The sequence below is a fragment of the Mandrillus leucophaeus genome, unplaced genomic scaffold (genome assembly GCF_000951045.1).
Source record: "Mandrillus leucophaeus isolate KB7577 unplaced genomic scaffold, Mleu.le_1.0 Scaffold158, whole genome shotgun sequence".
Classification (NCBI taxonomy): Eukaryota; Metazoa; Chordata; class Mammalia; order Primates; family Cercopithecidae; genus Mandrillus; species Mandrillus leucophaeus.
Window position 1 is genome coordinate 427958 of NW_012101565.1, and position 17574 is coordinate 445531.

Here is a 17574-nt window from a genome sequence, read left to right on the forward strand (position 1 = left end):
GCTTTCTCACTCGCCATTGGGCACGTGCCGGCAGGGATGGTGGTGCAGGTGGTGCAGGTGTTAACCTGCCTCCCGTATTTGCGCCCTTGTAGTCCACGCCCTATGGATCTGGGTGGGGCCTATGCTGTAGTTCTGCGTCTGAGTCTCACGAGGGCTGGGCAGCTCGGTCTTATACCTCTTGGAAGCCCGAGGCGAGCATGGATGAAGCCCAGCTGCCCCTCTAAAGACACCAGGTGGAGAAGCCACGTGCAGAGGGAGACAGCCTGAGGCTACATGGAAAGAAATCGGGGAACCCTGCTGACAGCAGGAATTGAGGCCCCAGAAATGCGACTCCAGCGGAGCGGCGCCGGTCAGCCACCAGCTGTCCAAGCCACAGAGCCACGAGGGAGGCAGGAAGCCAGCACGGACGTTCCAGCCCTGACACCTCGCAGACAGTGGGAGGACCTTCCATGTGTGCCCTCCCCACCGCTGTGCACAGAGCTCTGTTCGCCCCGGAACCTCCCCAGTGCTCGGTGTGGTTGATCTCCTCAATTTTATACGTTTTGATGAATGTGCTGATGTGTCTTGTGCTTTGCATGGCATTTCCCTGATGTTAATGAGGCTGGACACCGTTTCATGTTTATTGGCCATGGGACAGCTTCTTTTGTGAAGTGTTTGTTCAGTTCTACGCACAATTGCCTCCTAGGCCGCCAGTCATTTTTTCATTGGTTTGTAGAAATATATATATATATACACACACATACACACACACACACATATACACACACTCATAAACAGAGAGAGAGAGAGAGAGGCAGGAGGAGAGAGAGAGATGACTCAATTTCATGTGTTCATTATTACATACTGCCAGGGTTTTTTGTTTGTTTTTTGTTTTTGAGACGGAGTCTCGCTCTGTCGCCCGGGCTGGAGTGCAGTGACCGAATCTCAGCTCACTGCAAGCTCCGCCTCCCGCCATTCTCCTGCCTCAGCCTCCCGAGTAGCTGGGACTGTAGGCGCCGCCACCACACCCGGCTAATTTTCTTATTTTTAGTAGAGACGGGGTTTCACCGTGTTAGCCGGGATGGTCTCCATCTCCTGACCTCGTGATCCGCCCGCCTCGGCCTCCCAAAGTGCTGGGATTACAGGCGTGAGCCACCGCGCCCGGCCAACTGCCAGGTCTTATATGCTAATATCTTGTTGAGGATTTCTGTTTATATTCATCAGTGAGACTAGTCTGTAAGTTTATTTTTTTCTTTGTTGAGTTTGGGTATCACGTTTTCCTGGAGCTGAAACATGACAGGTGGAGTTGCTGTTCCCATCGTGTCTCGGCTCTAGAAGAGTTTGTATGAGGTGGGTGTTATTTATTCATTAAATGTTAAGTAGAATTCACTGGTGAAGCCATTTGTGACTAGAGTTTCCACTGTGGAAAAATTTTTAATGACAGATCCAATTTCTTTAACAAACGTGGGGTCATTTGTCTTTCTTCTTCTTTCAGTTTTGGTAAGCTGTAATTTTCTAGGAATTTTTCCAGCTCGTAGGAATTTTCCCAACTCATCAAAACTTTCAAATCTGTTAGCATGTTCCTTGTGCTCTATTTTTTAATGTCCACAGATCTCCAGCGATCTCCCCTTTTCCTTCCCCATCGCAGGGTGCCTTCATTGTTTTCTTGGTCAGCATCACCAGAGATTTACAAGTTTGGGGCATTTTCAAAGAATCGATGGTTGACTTTTCTGGCCCTCAGTGGAAGGTGTGTTCTGAAGGTTTCTCCTCCCTGTGTCTCTAGCTCTCCCTCTAAGGACGTTTCAAACACCTCTCCTCATACCCATCAGCTGGTCTCCTGAGGAAGAACACTCTTGATTTCTTTTGTATGAGTCTGTGTTTATTTCACCTCTGTTCTTGGAGAGTATTTCCACTAGGAATACAATTTAGGTTGGCAGTTAATTATTTCACTTAACAAGTAAATTCTTTCAACATTTTGAAGATCACATTCCCTTGTGGTTTGACTTTTGTATTTCTATTTCGAAGTCAGATGTTTGCATGATTTGTGTCCTTTTGAAGGTAATGTGGCTTTTTCCTCCAACTATTAAGTGTTCTATTCATCTTTGGTTTTCAGCAATTTTACTATGTTGTGCCTGCATGCGGTTTTCTTGTATTTACCCAGCTTGGGTTTGTAACAATTCCTGAGCCAGGACTTTATATCTGTTTTATTACCTTTATCTCAACATCTTGAGACATATCATAACATCTATCATAACCTGGTAGCAGGATCCAAAAATTCAATCACAGAAAATGGGGGCAGGTGCCATTACTGTGAGGCCAGAAAAAAACAATGTTTTCAGCTACTAACCCAGCCATGTGTGCACACGGCCTGGGCTTGGCACTGCCCTGTGTGTTGGCCAGTGGCCCATGATGATCAAGTGAGGCTGGAAGGTTGGATGGGGCCGGGAAGCAGGTGCAGCCTGAGGTCACGGGGCAGAGTCTGGTGCTGGGTGAGTGGGGAGAGAGAGGATGCTTTGGGCTCTCTACAGGGTGGGGAGCTGGTACCAGCTGCAGCCGACAGGTAACTGTTTCTTTCACTCTTCTGAGTTCTTGTTCAGGATGCTTCAGCCCCGAGGCTTTGATGGGTGAAGAAAGTTCCCAATGGCTGTGATACACTCTTCCCTGCACAGATAATAAAAATGTAGCTTTTAATACAAGAACTCACATGATCATTTGCTTTTTCTTTCAAATACTCCTGTTTTTATATCTTGAAATCTTGTCTGTTTTATCTTGTTCCCAGTTTTGTTTTGTTTTTTTTTAAGACGAAGTCTCACTCTATCGCCCAGGCTGGAGTGCAATGGCGTGATCTCAGCTCACTGCAAGCTCCGCCTCCTGGGTTCAAGCAGTTCTCCTGCCTCAGCCTCCCTAGTAGCTGGATTACAGGCACGCGCCACTATACCTGGCTAATTTTTTTGTATTTTTAGTGGAGATGGGGATTCACCATGTTGGCCAGACTGGTCTTGAACTCCTGACTTCAGGCAATCTGCCCGCCTCGGCCTCCCAAAGTGCTGGGATTACAGGTGTGAGCCACCGTGCCTGGCCTCCCAGTTTATTATTTTACATCTCCAGTTATTTAAAACTATGTATCATGCAGTGCCTCTCCAAAGTGCTATTATTCCAAGGTCTCACGGAACCAGTTCTGCCCTTTGCTGTGCCTACAACATGTCGCCTTCAGTGGGTGTGTTACCTGATGAGATTTGAAATGGTGAATCTTGAAGCTGTGTTCTGGAAGCCCCTATTTTAGGGGATTCCTTTCCCTTCATATCCAGGTCTCATCTTCTTCCCCAGGAGCCACAGGGATGTCACTAAGGCAAGACCACACTTTGGTGTGATTTATGGGCTTGGCACCTCTGCAAGTATGCAGGCAGTGTCCACTCTAGTCCCAAAGTCATCTGAAGTTCAGGCTTGTGTGTACATCTCAGAGCGGTTGCTTTTTTTCCTACCCAGAAGCCAATACAGGCAAAATCCCTGTTCATTCCCTGTTGTGAAGGGTAGCGGTTTCTGCAGTCCCCCCTCCCGCTCCGCGTGCAGAGTGTGGCCCTGCCAAGGTCCTACCTCCTGCAGGGTCTCAGTTTTACGCCCCCCATGACCAGAGCTTGTCCCCAAGACCCTTGGCTAAGCACACCAGACCCCTGCAACGCTGCAGACAAATGGTCCTGGATCCCAACGCCCTCTTTGTTGTGTGGTACCAAGTCACCCCCCAGAGATTCCCCCTTGCTTGTTGTAAATTCAGCGTACTTTTCAAATAATTCAACTTTTTCCAGTATCCTGTAGCTCAAACTTTTGCCAAAAATGAAAGCCTCTTAAAATTCTCTCTTCTTTTATCTTTTATTTCAAAGAATCTTAAATAATAGTACTCAAGGCTCGGTGTGGTAGCTCACACCTGTAATCCCAGCACTTTGAGAGGCCAAGGCAGGTGGATCACTTGAGGTCAGGAGTTCGAGACCAGCCTGGCCAACATGGTGAAACCCCGTCTCTACAAAATATATATATATATATATATGTACATACACACACAAAATTAGCTTGGCATGGGGCTGCACGCCTATAATCCCAGCTACTTGGGAGGCTGAGGCAGGAGATCACTTGAACCCGGGAGGCGGAAGTTGCAGTGAGCCAAGATTGCGCCATTGCACTCCAGCCTGGGCAACAAGAGCGAAACTCCATCTCAGTAAATAAATGAATAAATAATAGCAGTACTCAAGGAAAATCCAGAACTTGCCTTAGTTTCTCTGCCCTCTGCTGGTGAGGCCTCACCCTTTGAATTGTTTCAAAAGCCCAAGCCCGTAAGTTCACCCCATGTGGCCTCTCCCATCTCAGAAGGGACACAGGGACACCCCAGTGCTCTCTAGGACTGGCAGCTTCTCCATTCTTTATCCCCCACGGATTACGGATGAGGACAGGCCGGCTGATTTTTCTCCTTTCCCCCTTGGGATGCGGAGAGGTGAACTGGCTGCATTCCCTGCGAGAGATTTTACAGGCGCATTAACATGCAAGGGATAAAGGCGGCAGAGACTCTGGCATGAATTCCCGATGCTTGCAGCTCACGGCTGCTCCCTGCCGGCTGCGTGTGGCCACAGGCTGGCCTGAGCCTGGGGCTTCCTCCGGCTACTCCCCACAAGGACAGGGCAGGAGAGGGTACTCGAGCTGGCTGTTTTTCTGTCCATGGCAAGAGTCTTCTGGTGGGCAACTTTGGCTTGAAGGCAACCTGCTGGCTGGCTGAGGCTTTTTTAGAACTGTGCTGAAGTTGGAAACTCTTTCTATGCAACATCCTTCCTGTGTCCTCTCTCTGAGAGACCCAAGCAGGCCATGGGCCAAGAAAACAGACAGCAAGGCCGGGCGCCGTGGCTCATGCCTGTAATCCCAGCACTTTTGAAGACCGAGGCAGGTGGATCACCTGAGGTCAGGAGTTCGAGACTAGCCTGGTCAACATGGTGAAACCCCGTCTCTACTAAAAATACAAAAATTAGCCAGGCGTGGTGGCCCACACCTGTAATCCCAGCTACTCGGGAGGCTGAGGCAGGAGAATCACTTGAACCCGGGAGGTGAAGGTTGCAGTGAGCCGAGATCATGCCACTGCACTCCAGTCTGGGGGACAAGAGCGAGACTTCGAAGGAAAGGAAAGGGAAGGAAAAGGAAGGGAGGGGAGGGGAGGGGTGGGGAAGGGAAGATAAGAAAGAGAAGGGAACAAAGAGAAGGGAAGAAACAGAAGGGAAGAGAGAGAAGGGAAGAAAAAGAAGAAAAGAAAGAGAAAGAAAGAAGGAAGGAAAGAAAGAGAGAAAGAGAGAGAACAGATAACAAATGGGATTTTGAGACCAGCCAGTCATGGCCTGCCTGGTGAGGGAGGGCCATCTGGAGTGGAAGGTAGGACTTGGATGGTCCCTGGCTCAAGGCAGGGGCTGGTCACAGAGGGTTCACTGGCAGTGGCCTGGGCAAGCATCCCGGGGAGGACTATGCCTTAGCCCATGTGATGGTTCAGCGGCCTGGAGGGTCTTGGGGGCAAATGCCTACAGGCACAGTCATGCGCTAGCCTTCACCAAGTCACACTAACCGTATAAGGGATAATGAGAACACCAGGAGGTGCATAAGCATCAGGACAGGTGTGAAGGCATGGGCCCCTGCAGAGGATGGGCAAAGCTGTGGGGCAGTCAGGACACAACAGAGTGCGAACCCAGGAAGCTCTAATGCTCAGCCAAGGCAGGTCTGTGCACCAAGGCTGGGCCCCTGGAGGTGAGACCCAGAGATCCAGGGGGTGGACATCACAGAGTGCCTGCAGACACCCTGACCCCACAGGCAGCAGGTGCATCTGTGCAGGGGCAGCCACCTCCACTCTGGGACACACCTGCCCTCTTGGCCTTGGTGGGGTGACACAGCTTGGGTTTTATTACTGCTGATGTGCTGTCTTGACCCAGTTTTGAGGCCCTAGAGTTCAGTCAGTTCCGTCCTTGAGCAGCCAGTTAAGTCCACACCCAACCACCTCCTCATCGGCCCCTCACACTCCAGGCCACTGCACATCTGCCCAAATCTGCCCCAGGGCCAAGGGCCAGACAACCAGGGACAGCCCTGTGACCCAGAGCTCAAAATCACCCAAATTAGCCAATCCACAGGGAGCCCGAGAAACCCAGCCACCCCACCTGCTGGCCACACACCAGCCACCTGGCAGCCCCAGCTGGCTGTTACCCCATCCCTGGGTGCCTCATGTGGCCCTGCCTGGACGCCTTCCTTGTTTGGAGCTGTGAGTGACACAGCACTCTGCTTTTCACCTCTGGAGTGTGAGTGTGCCGTGCCCTACATCAGAAGAACTTTCAGATCCTATATAACGGGTGTCCAGCCCCGCCTCCGGCCCCAGCCCCAGGAGGGCTAGGCAGGGTGTCCTCGCCCAGGGTTGATCTGGGGCGAGGGACCGGTGGCCAGTGCTGGTTCATCATCTTGCCATCTATTAAACATATTCTTAGGCATTATTTTATTGCTTTTGACTCTGTTGCATGTAGAATTCATTGTTGTTATTCCAATTTCTATGATAACTGGTTATGGCCAGTACATAAAAGCAATTTTATATGTTCAATCACTTACCTAAAGCATCTTATTGGTTCTGTAGGTTACGAATGTATGAATGAAGCTTTTGGACCTTCTCAACGGGCATCCCTCTCTTCTGCAGGGAGGGGAGAATGTCAGCACTTCCGACCTGATGTGCACAATCTCCACCACACCTGCCTGCCTTCGTCTGCCACGAGAACCCCCAAATGCAGGTGGAGTGGCAGCGGTGAAACAGGCATCCCTGACCTTTTCCCAGCTTTAATGCTGATCATTAATATTTCATCAATTAATATGTTATCTGTTCTTTTTTAAAAAGTAGGTGTGATTTTTTTAGGTGCATTATTTAAATTCCATATATTATTTTACTTTATTTTTTGAGACAGAATCTCGCTCTGTCGCCCAGGCTGGAGTGCAGTGGCGTGATCTTGGCTCACTGCAACCTCCGCCTCCTGGGTTCAGGCGATTGTCCTGCCTCGGCCTCCTGAGTAGCTGGGACTGAAGGCGTGTGCTACCATGCCCGGCTAATTTTTGTATTTTTAGTAGTGATGGAGTTTCATCATGTTGGCCAGGCTGGTCTCGAATTCCTGACTTCAAGTAATCTGCCCACCTTGGCCTCTCAAAGTGCTGGGATTACAGGCGTGAACTACCACACCCGGCCCCCTTTTATTTTAAATAGAAGATTTTATGAGAAATGGCTAAATTTTGTCAAGTACTTTTTTCACTAATTACAACATAATTACGATTTGTGTACTTTAGTGTATTGATGTAATGTATTATATTATGCTTCCAAATATTAAGTCACTGTTACATGTATGCAATAAAAGCTTGACTATGGTGTGCTGTTCCTTAATAAATGACTGTGTATGAATTTATGGTATTTTATTTGGATTTTTGCATCCATTTTATAAAATAAATTGTAATTTTTTCTCATACTGCATCAAAATTAGCTGTATAATGTGAATTGGAAAATTTTTCACCTTTTTCTATTTTCCGGAATATTTTAAAAAATACTAGAAGAAACTGTTCCTTACCAATGAGGAAGAAGTCAGCTTTAAAACCATTTGGTGTTGGCACGCTTTGCGCTAACAAATGTTAAACGGACTTGCCAATTTCTTCCTTTTTTATTGATTTACCCAAGTTTTCCACTTATTGTGGTAATGTATTTCCTCTCAATTTTCAAATTTCTTGCCATAAAATTATACATAATATTAGATAATTCACTTCGTCATTTTATTTTTTATAGTCACGTCTTTGTTAAAATATGTTCCAACGTCTTTGATACCCTCCTTTCTAAAGGCAGAATCAACCTTAGAGGCTCACACCCCACACATGGAATGTGGCAGAGTGACACTGTGACTTCAGACACGAGGCTGCGAAGAACACTGCAGCTTACGCTGTGCTCTCTGGGATCCCTGTGTAGAGGAAGAGGCCACTCATGAGGACAGTCGGCGAAGACACGCAGACAGGACCACGTGCCAAGAACCCAAGGCCTCCCGCCGAAGGGCAGCAGCTGCCTGCCGGCAGCACAGTGCGCCATCTTGGAGATGGGTCCTCCAGCCCTAGCCGAGCCTTCGGACCGCTTCACCCCAGACAACATCTAGGCTCACGCAGCCGGAACCACCTGTGGCGAAGGCTAAAATGATTCCATCTCGGATGCTAAGCCTCCATGTGGACTTCCCATGAACCCTAGTTCTGGGCCCTTAGGTCAAAACAACCTTAATGTTATTGTAAACACAAAATGCTGCCGTTACGCGAGTTACAGGCTGTGGTGCAGGTGGCATTCTTGCCTTCTCCTGAGGGTGGACCAGCAGGTGGCATTCTTGCCTCTTCCTGAGGGGTAGGCCAGTTGTCTTACACATCCTTCTGAAGCTCCCGCTCCCTTTCTGGCTGCTACCTAAGCCCTGGGTCTGCAGGTAGCAATGCATGGATCTCATGGCCGCCCACACGTGGCTTCTGCTCCCAACGCACTGTTGAATGTTTCTTTCTGAGAAACAGGATTCGTCGGCCTGTTTCTTCAGCCTCTCAGCTCCCTCAGCCTTTGTGGGTAAGTGGCATAGACCCGCTCACCACGGAGCCCACCCAGCAGGCCTTTCTGAACAACCTATGGAAACTCTGCCATCGTAAATGCTTATTGACATTGTAAACCTCCAAGTTTTAGAGCAATTATTTTCATGTGACAATAGATAACTAATGCACCAGTATTGTTTTATTTTCTCTCTCCCATTTATTTTCAGCCAGCCAGAAAAAAAGCAGTCTGTTTGTTGAGCTGATCCTGTAAATCTGGTGTTAGTAAAAATGGGAGCCCTGCCTCCCTACTGAGACCAACCCCATCCCCATCATGTCCACACCCTCTACAGCTACGGCAGTGAGTCTCAATCTACGGCAGGCTTAGGAAATATTCACAGTTAAATGCCAGCAATGACTACCTGGTTCCTCAGGTTGGTTTAGGAGACCGTGCAACCCTCTTCTCACCTCCAGTTCCCAATAAATCACACTCGTGGCCGCTTGCTGTTTCTATGAATGAAAAGCCTGCATTCCAGGATGAGAACGGCTCCACAGTCTCTGCTTGAGTTGCCGCAGAAACACCCAGAGCCCAATCTCCACAGCCGCAGGGGAGCCACACTCTCAGGGCTGCTGCGGCCCCCAGGTGCCACCTCCCTGTGCAACAGCCTTTAACAGCTCTGCAAGTTCTATGGGGCTGTCCCACGGAGAGTTGGGGTCTGAGAAGGGAGCGGTGGCACAGGGCTCCCGCGGCCACGTCAGAAATGCCCTGCGACTCCCACCTGGCGTCTTCGGAGGCTCCATGAGAGGAGACCAGCCCACGTGGAAAAGTCCGGCACCCTGTGACACCACGCTGGAGACACCATGTGTGGTGTCCAGGCAACGGCCCCTGCAGAGCTCCAGCCTCGTGGGTGTCCCATCTTGGACTCGCAGCCCAGTGACTTCCAAACACACTCATATGACAGACTGACTCCCAAAGATCCCTTCCTGAATTCTTGACCCTAAAACATGACCAAAATAAGATGGCTGTTTCCAGCTGTAAGTTGGGGAACGCGTTGCACGCCGACAGAGACGGGAGCCCTCCTTCCAAACCACAAAGCTACCGTCGCTCCACAGCACCGAAGCCACTTCCAGACACTCTGCTGCGAGGAGGCTGGGAAACGTTTGGCTTTCTAGTCTCTGCAGGAGAGCAAGGTGTGGCCACAGAGGGCAGAATGGACGTGGTGGAGCCGCCTCTGGACATCCCAGCCTCTGAGTCTCAACCGAGCCAGGACACCATTGTGGGCAAACCCACGCAGGGCTCCTTGCTGTCTCTGAGCTGGGATTTCCACAGTGCTGTGACTGAACACGACATGAGATGTGCACAGGAGGGCTCTAGAACGGCCACCTGTGTGTCTAATTCAAAAAATTTTCATTTTACACACCCTTTACACAGTGCACCAAGAGCCTGGCTCCCAGGCTCACAGCACATCCATGCATGGGGGAGCGTGTGTACACATGCATGCATGCGATGTGCTGCGGTGTGCGTGGTGTGCATTTGCACAAATGTGTGTGCCAGCATGTGGGTGTGATGGGCATGCACTTTTATGTATGGTGAGTGTGTGGGTGTGTGGTAGGTGTGCATATGTAGGGGTGGTAGGTGTGCATGTGTGTGGTGTGTGTGGGTGTGTGGTAGGTGTGCACGTATGTGTGGGGGTGTGGGGGTGTGGTAAGTGTGCATGTGTGTGTGGTGTGGGTGTGTGGTAGGTGTGCATGTGTGTGATGTGTGTGGGTGTGTGGTAAGTGTGCGTGTATGTGGTGTGTGTTTAGGTATCTGGCTGTGGTAGGTGTGCATGTGTGTGGTGTGTGGGTGTGTGGTAGGTGTGCATGTGTGTGGTGTGTGGGTGTGTGGTATAAATGTGTGTGTGTTTGGTAGGTGTGTGTGGTGTGTGGGTGTTTGGTAGGTGTGTGTGGTGTGTTTGGTAGGTGTGTGTGGTGTGTGGGTGTGTGGTATAAGTGTGTGTGTGTGTTTGGATATGTGTGTGGTAGGTGTGCATGTGTGTGGTGTAAGTGTGTGTGAGTGTTTGGTAGGTGTGTGGGTGTGTGGTATAAGTGTGTGTGTGTATGTTTGGATATGTGTGTGGTAGGTGTGCATGTGTGTGTGTGTGGTAGGTGTGTGTGGTGTGTGGTATGTGTGTTTGGATTTGGTAGGTGTGTATGCATGTGTGTTTGGTAAGTGTGCATTTGCAGTGTGTGTCTGGTAGGGGTGTGCGTGTGGTGGGTGTGTTTGGGTGTGGTAGGTGTGCATTTGTGGTGTGTGTGTGTATGTGTGTATAAGGATGGGTTCACAGTACACCGGGCCTGGCCTCGTGAAACCCGTGTTTGGAATATGTGGTTCCAGGTTCATAGCTGACATGGGCAATCCCACACTGCCCCACCCCTGGCTGCCGCACAAAGAGAGGTTTCTCCCGCTGCACCTCAGGGGTGCTACTCAGTGCTTTTTCTGTCCGGGAAAGCCTCCCCAGCATCTACCCCACTACCCACAGTTTCCACCTACCACCCACAGCCTCCACCTACCCACCACCCACAGCTTCCACCCACCACCCACAGCCTCCACCCCACCACCCACAGCCTCCACCCACAGCCTCCCCCCACCACCCACAGCCTCCACCCACAGTGGCAGGTGGGCACAGGTGGGCATTTTTCCCCAATCCCAGGAAACCCCAAAGAGCAGATACGCCTTCTAGAGGAGACGAACCCCAAGACTCCAGTTGGGGAGACTTGCTGGGCAGGCCTGGGGCCCCTGAGCAGGCCCAAGGCAGGGAGCAGCTAAGGCCTCCAAGAGCAAAGCAGTGGCCCTGGGCCCTCCCTGAGCGAGTGGAAGCTCCAGGGGTCCTGACAGCCTCCAGGAGCTGAGGAGAGGGGAAGGGCCCCAGGCTGACCACAGCCTCCCCGTTCATAGCACTCTTTGCTGGCCCAAGCTTCCAAGATGTTTATCTTTCCACAAACAAGAAAAGAACAGCCCAACTGCAACTTTAGCCTGCAGCACCTGGTCCCCAAAGCCAGTCTGTTAGAAGGCACAGCGACCAGCCGCATTCCAAGTGGACTCCCCAGGTGCAGAACAGAGGCCAGATGAGATCAACCATTCCTCTGCCTACCTGAGACCAGACGTCAGCAGGGTTAACTCTTCCTCCGCCTCCTCTCATCCCCGGCAATGTTTGCCCACGGATTACTGTTGGGCACTCGTTAATGAAACCAGTTTGCCTAAACGCCTGCCGCCTCTTCCTGCGCTCCCTCCCCCGGTTAAAGAAACGTTATTTATACTGAACCCCCACAGGCCTCTTCAGAGGACATGGGCCACGGAAGCTTCTGGGCCCGCATTTTTCCCGACCATGCCCTCAAGCTGTGGCTCAACAAGCTTCAGCCAATGGAGACCCTGCTTCAGTCTCCCAGGTTGGCCCTGGGTAAAGGATGAGAAACCCCATCAGATGTGAGACGGATCAGACAGCGAGGCTGCGGGTTTTGGGCTAAACTGACTCAGCAGGATTCTTGCTAAAACTGAATTGTAGAGGAAAGGCACAGATGGGACTGGGGGAAGGTTCAGAAGCTTGATTACAGATTGGCCAAGCAAACCATCCTCATCAGGTGCTGGGGTCAGTACTGTGGGGAGAGGCAGCCACAGGAAGCACGCAGGGTCTTCCCAAGGCCACAGAGTGGACCCGGAGGAGCCACCCTGAGCCATAGCAGAGCCCAGCTGGTGTGAGTGGGGGCAGGGAAAAGGGAATTGCAGGGATTCTGTGTCCCTGCCAACAGGAAGGAAGGGGTGGAGCAGTGCTGAACTTGCGTCAACAGAGGCCAGCTCCTGCCCCAAACGCAGGGTCCTCTCTCCCTCCAATTGGCTGTGTGCCCAGTGGTGTCCGGGAAGCAGACTGGCACTCACCCCGCTGAGAGGGAGAAAAGAAAAGAACTCTTATCTGGGAAATGTGAGTCCTTTTCTATTATCAGACCCAGAGAGATGCTGACATGAGACGACAGGTGCGTCCTTCTACTACCTAGAGCGATGGACTCATCTCCGGTGGCTGCCATTGCCAGCAGCTATGAATTCACCTGATGATGCCGTGCTGGACACGAAAACCCACACCCTGAAACTTAACCACGTCCAGCCAATCACCCAGCAATGTCACTTCTGTGAACCAATCAGAATTCCTGACAAACAACTTTATATCAGCCACACCCTGCCCCCTTTTTGCCTTTAAAAATTCACGTGTATGGCCAGCCGCCCTGGCTCATGCCTGTAATCCCAGCACTTTGAGAGGCCAAGGTGTGCAGATCACCTGAGGTCAGGAGATCGAAACCAGCCTGGCCAACATGGTGAAATCCCATCTCTACTAAAAGTACAAAAATTAGCCAGGCGTGGTGGTGGGTGCCTGTAATCCCAGCTACTCAGGAGGCTGAGGTAGGAGAATCGCCTGAACCCAGGAGGTGGAGGTTGCAGTGAGCCGAGATCATACCATTGCACTCCAACCTAGGCGACTGAGCAAGACTCCATCTCAAAAAAAAAAAAAAAATTCATTTGTAGCTGGGCTCAGTGGCTCACCTGTGATCCTAGCACTTTGGGAGGCCGAGGCAGGCAGATCACCTGAAGTCAGGAGTTCAAGACCAGCCTGGCTAACATGGTGAAACCCTGTGTTGAAGTTTTTGTAGAAATCTCTACAAAAATACAAAAATTAGCTGGATGTGGTGGCACACACCTGTAATCCCAGCTACTCAGGAGACTGAGATGGGAGAATCGCTTGAACCAAGGAGGCGGAGGTTGCAGTGAGCCAAGATCATGCCACTGCCCTACAGCCTGGGCAACAGAACAAGACTTCGTCTAAAAAAAAAGACTTGGAATCCGTAGAAAGGAATGTCTGGGTTAAGATAAGGGATTGCAACATCAAGGTTCTTATCCAGGTAAAGCCTCCAGATAGCAGGCTTCAGGAAGAATGGAATGTAAATGTTTCTTATCAGTCCTAAAAGGGTGTCAGTCTCTTAGCTGATTCTCTCCTGGGTCAGGAAAAAGGCCTCAGAAGAGGAAGGGGATTCTCTGCAGAATGGAGACGTTTCTCCACAAGAGACAACTTTGCAGGGCTACATCAAGATATGGCAAATAAACGTATACGAAGTTAAAATATCTCATTTCCTTCCTCGTCTGTTGTGCGATGGTACGCCACAGTCAGGCTGGAAAGGGAGCCGTGTTACATAGGGTTAAATAAAACCCATTTGAGAGACTCTACGGTTTGTAGGGCACACTCCCCAGGCCTCTTAGGTAGGAATTTGGGCAAAAGAAGAAAAAAGGGCCAGAGTGTAGTCCTCAGAATGTTGACGTGGGACCCCCTGCCCTCAGCCAGCCAGCCTTCCCTGCCCTGTGTGAGCACCACGGCCAGTAGTGCCTGAGGGTGGAGGCAGCTGGAGGCGGGCCCTGGAGTGGTGGGCAGCCCTCCCAGCCTCCTAACCCACGCTCAGACAGGTGGCCACTAGCAGGCCTAGCTCCAGGGTAGCCCCAGGGACAGGGAGACCAGCCCCACTCAGTAGAAGTATGTAAAGAATATCACTTTCTGACAGGCTCAGGAGCCCAAAATTATCTTGGGACCTTGAGGAAGGAACATTCCACTTCCTAGATCTAGCTGAGAAAACATGTTCCCCACCTGGGGTTCTCTGGCAGGAGTATAGTAAATGAGTCATTTAACAACAGACTCCTTTTTGAAAGTTGCCTTTTCTCTTCACCTTTCAGTAGATCCAGTATTTGATGAAACTCATGGAAGTGGGTGGAGCCTGTCTTGCCCCTCCTCTTTTCTGGGACACACCATATGTGACTGTGACTTGCAAGGACATTTGTTTGCCATTTGCTGATTTTCGGGGGGAGTTAATTTCTAACTTCTCTCACCAATAAATGAAGAAAAGTATTGCACCTTTGAAGTACACCAAATGAATTGAGTTTGTAATTAAAATTTTTTTCCCCGTCAGCCATTGTCTTATATGCTTAGCATAGATTTGCAATTCAGTAGTATATGGTGTTCCTAGAACGCAGCTGAAGACCTGGTATGTAGAGGTAATACCAGGGGTGGCGCTAGAAGATAGACATCTATGGAATGATTGATTCACATCCTCTCATTAGGGGGGGATGGAGGCCCACTTCATTAAGAAGCTGGGGGTCTTGTCGGGGTGGGGAGAACACTTAACAACATGGGGACCAGTCAGGGGAATCCCCTTATTTCTCTTTTGCATATGAGGAACCCTAAAGCAGCCAGGTGAGGCTGTCTAGTTTAATAAAAATCATGGAAAGAGTCTTTTTTTTTTTGAGATGGAGTCTTGCTCTGTCACCCAGGCTGGAGTACAGTGGCGCAATCTTGGCTCATTGCAACCTCCACCTCCTGGGTTCATGTCATTCTCCTGCCTCAGCCTCCTGAGTAGCTGGGACTACAGGCACCTGCCACCACGCCCAGCTAATTTTTTTGGATTTTTAGTAGAGACGGGGTTTCACTGTGTTAGCTAGGATGGTCTCGATCTCCTGACCTTGTGATCCACCCACCTCGGCCTCCCAGAGTGCTAGGATTACAGGCGTGAGCCACGACACCTGACCGGAAAGAATCTTATGAAGACTCTTCATAAGTGTTAATAGGGATTTTATCAGCTTACTTTGGTTGCAGTTTCCAATTTTTTTAAATGTTGAGGTAATCTTTTCCACCTTCCCAATCCTAATTCTTGTAGATTCATTAGTGTTGAACCAATGCCTTCTCATGTCTCAATTCTTTGTATATGCATTCTTTTCAGATGTATTAAACAAAAACCCTTCACAAGCCAAAAAAAAAAAAAAAAAAAAAGCTGTACACAGCTCAAAAGAAAAAAAAGTTCTTCTAGACTCTGAAAAACAAAAGAATTAGCAACACTTCAAACAAAAAAGCAATGAAAAGATTACTCCAGTCTTCCATTAGCTCAGTCTATGTAATTCACTTCTGCTCCACTCGGTATTCATGAACACATTAGCTGTCTGTGGGAGCCTTGGAAGTTTTCCCTCTTTTCTAATGTCACAATTGCCAAAGTTCTCAGAAACTTGCCTTCAAGAGCACCTGTCAGAGTCCTATAGCTGATTATAAAACCACCTTGAGAATAAAGTAAAACAACTGTGGATGAGGAAATCTCAGAAGAGCCACAGTTAAAGTCTGGTCATCTCTGTGGTGCACAATAATTTCACATAACAATCCTAATTATTACTGACAATACATCCTGAGACATATCAGAATTATAGGAATCTTATACAATTTTGGAACACATACTCATAACATATTCATACAAATACAGCCCAAATAAAGCTAAATACTATTTCATACTTGATAATTCTTCCTGTATGGTTTTAATATACCAAATAAACCAAATATGCCTCTTTTGGACTTTTTATCAGAGTTTTAAAAAGGCTAACTTTAGAATTTGACTTTGGAAAGTTTATCAGATATCAAAGGTTTAACTAAATTTTTGATATTACAACATGAAAGTCCAGATCACTACAAGTAAAGGGGAACATCTTTACTCACTGACAGAGGGGAGACTCCGCTTTCCAAACAGGACCCAAAAAAGATGGCACGAGGCCAACTGAATGTCCCCTCTTTCCCTCCTTTTTTTCCTGCTGTTACTCAAAAGGCAAACAAAACTCTTTCATTCTCTTTTAATATTACATGAAAATCTTGTTCAAAAAAGAAACCCAAATTTCACTTTTCCATTAATGTACTATTAATGTTAAATCCTATTCCCTTTTTTCTTTTTTTTTTTGAGATGAAGTCTCACTCTTGTCCCCCAGGCTGGAGTGCAATGGCACGATCTTGGGTCACTGCAGACTCTGCCTCCTGGGTTCAAGCGATTCTCCTGCCTCGGTCCCCCAAGTAGCTGGGGTTACAGGCACCCACCACCACACCCAGCTAATTTTTGTATTTTTAGTAGAGACGGGGTTTCATCATGTTGGCCAGGCTGGTCTAGAACTCCTGACCTCAGGTGATCCACCCGCCTCGGCCTCCCAAAGTGCTGGGATTACAGGCGTGAGCCACCGCGCCTGGCCAAATCCGATTCTTAATAAAACCTTACAAACAAGTCTATCCAATCTTACTTTGTACATAAGACAAAATTTCCATAAATGTTTTATAATTTTCTGTTAAACAGCAGATCAGCTCTCTAAGAAAGCCCTGTTATTCAAACACATGGGCCCAGATTCTGGCCCTGCATCAGTGTTGCTTTTATTTCCATGTTCAACCTATGGAAAACTAAATCATCCCCTTTAAATCCTAGCCAACTTGCTCATATCCACAGAACATCCTGAACAAGATCCACCCTTCACAAACCCTTCACAACTTGCTTAAACCTTCAGTTTCATCCCATTACTCTTGTTAGGTTAGGGCAACCCTTGAAAGTCTGTGTACTAGACAAAACTACATTCTGTTTTACAAAAAACAAACAAACAAACAAACATATATTTCCAAACCTTCTTATAACCTTTTACAAAGAACACATTCTACTTTCCTTCTACATCTTCCATGTAAATCTGTTTTTCCAGTAGTCTCAAGTACGTGTTACACTGTTAACTCTTAGCAACTTTTATTTTTGGTGAAAAACCTGGTAAGCAAGCAGTTTTCACCATGTATAAGATTGGAGAGCCCAGGCAAGGAGATTGCTGCAGATAATGTATGACTCTTCCCAGCCTCACCAGGGGACCTAGCTACCTCCATGTGCCCCCAGGCCTTCCCTAGAATCTAACGGCTACAAAACAGACCACTTATTAAAAGTCACAGAAGCAGTTTATGGCCTTAAAGCATCTAGCAAACAGTACTAAACATTCCTAATTTAGACCAAATGTGTAAACTTCTTGGCAATAATCTTTCAATTGTCTTTATTTTTCAAAGATTATCAGAGTCACATGACCTAAAAGGCATTAAAGTTTCTATTTTTCTGACAGTGTTTGATTTAAGCACTTGCTTTCCTTTTATCATTTACCTTTTATTTTAAGTTCAGTGG

At 48.6% G+C, this 17574-nt stretch overlaps 1 long non-coding RNA gene across 1 annotated transcript in view; it reads right to left on the reverse strand.

Moving 5' to 3' along the window:
* Positions 1–2151: 2151 nt before the first annotated feature.
* The window catches only part of LOC105536290, a 32380-nt gene continuing 16957 nt past the window's right edge, over positions 2152–17574 (reverse strand). The window contains exon 2 of the long non-coding RNA XR_001005573.1: positions 2152–2640. This is a non-coding gene — a long non-coding RNA (uncharacterized LOC105536290). The remainder of the gene's footprint in view (positions 2641–17574) is intronic.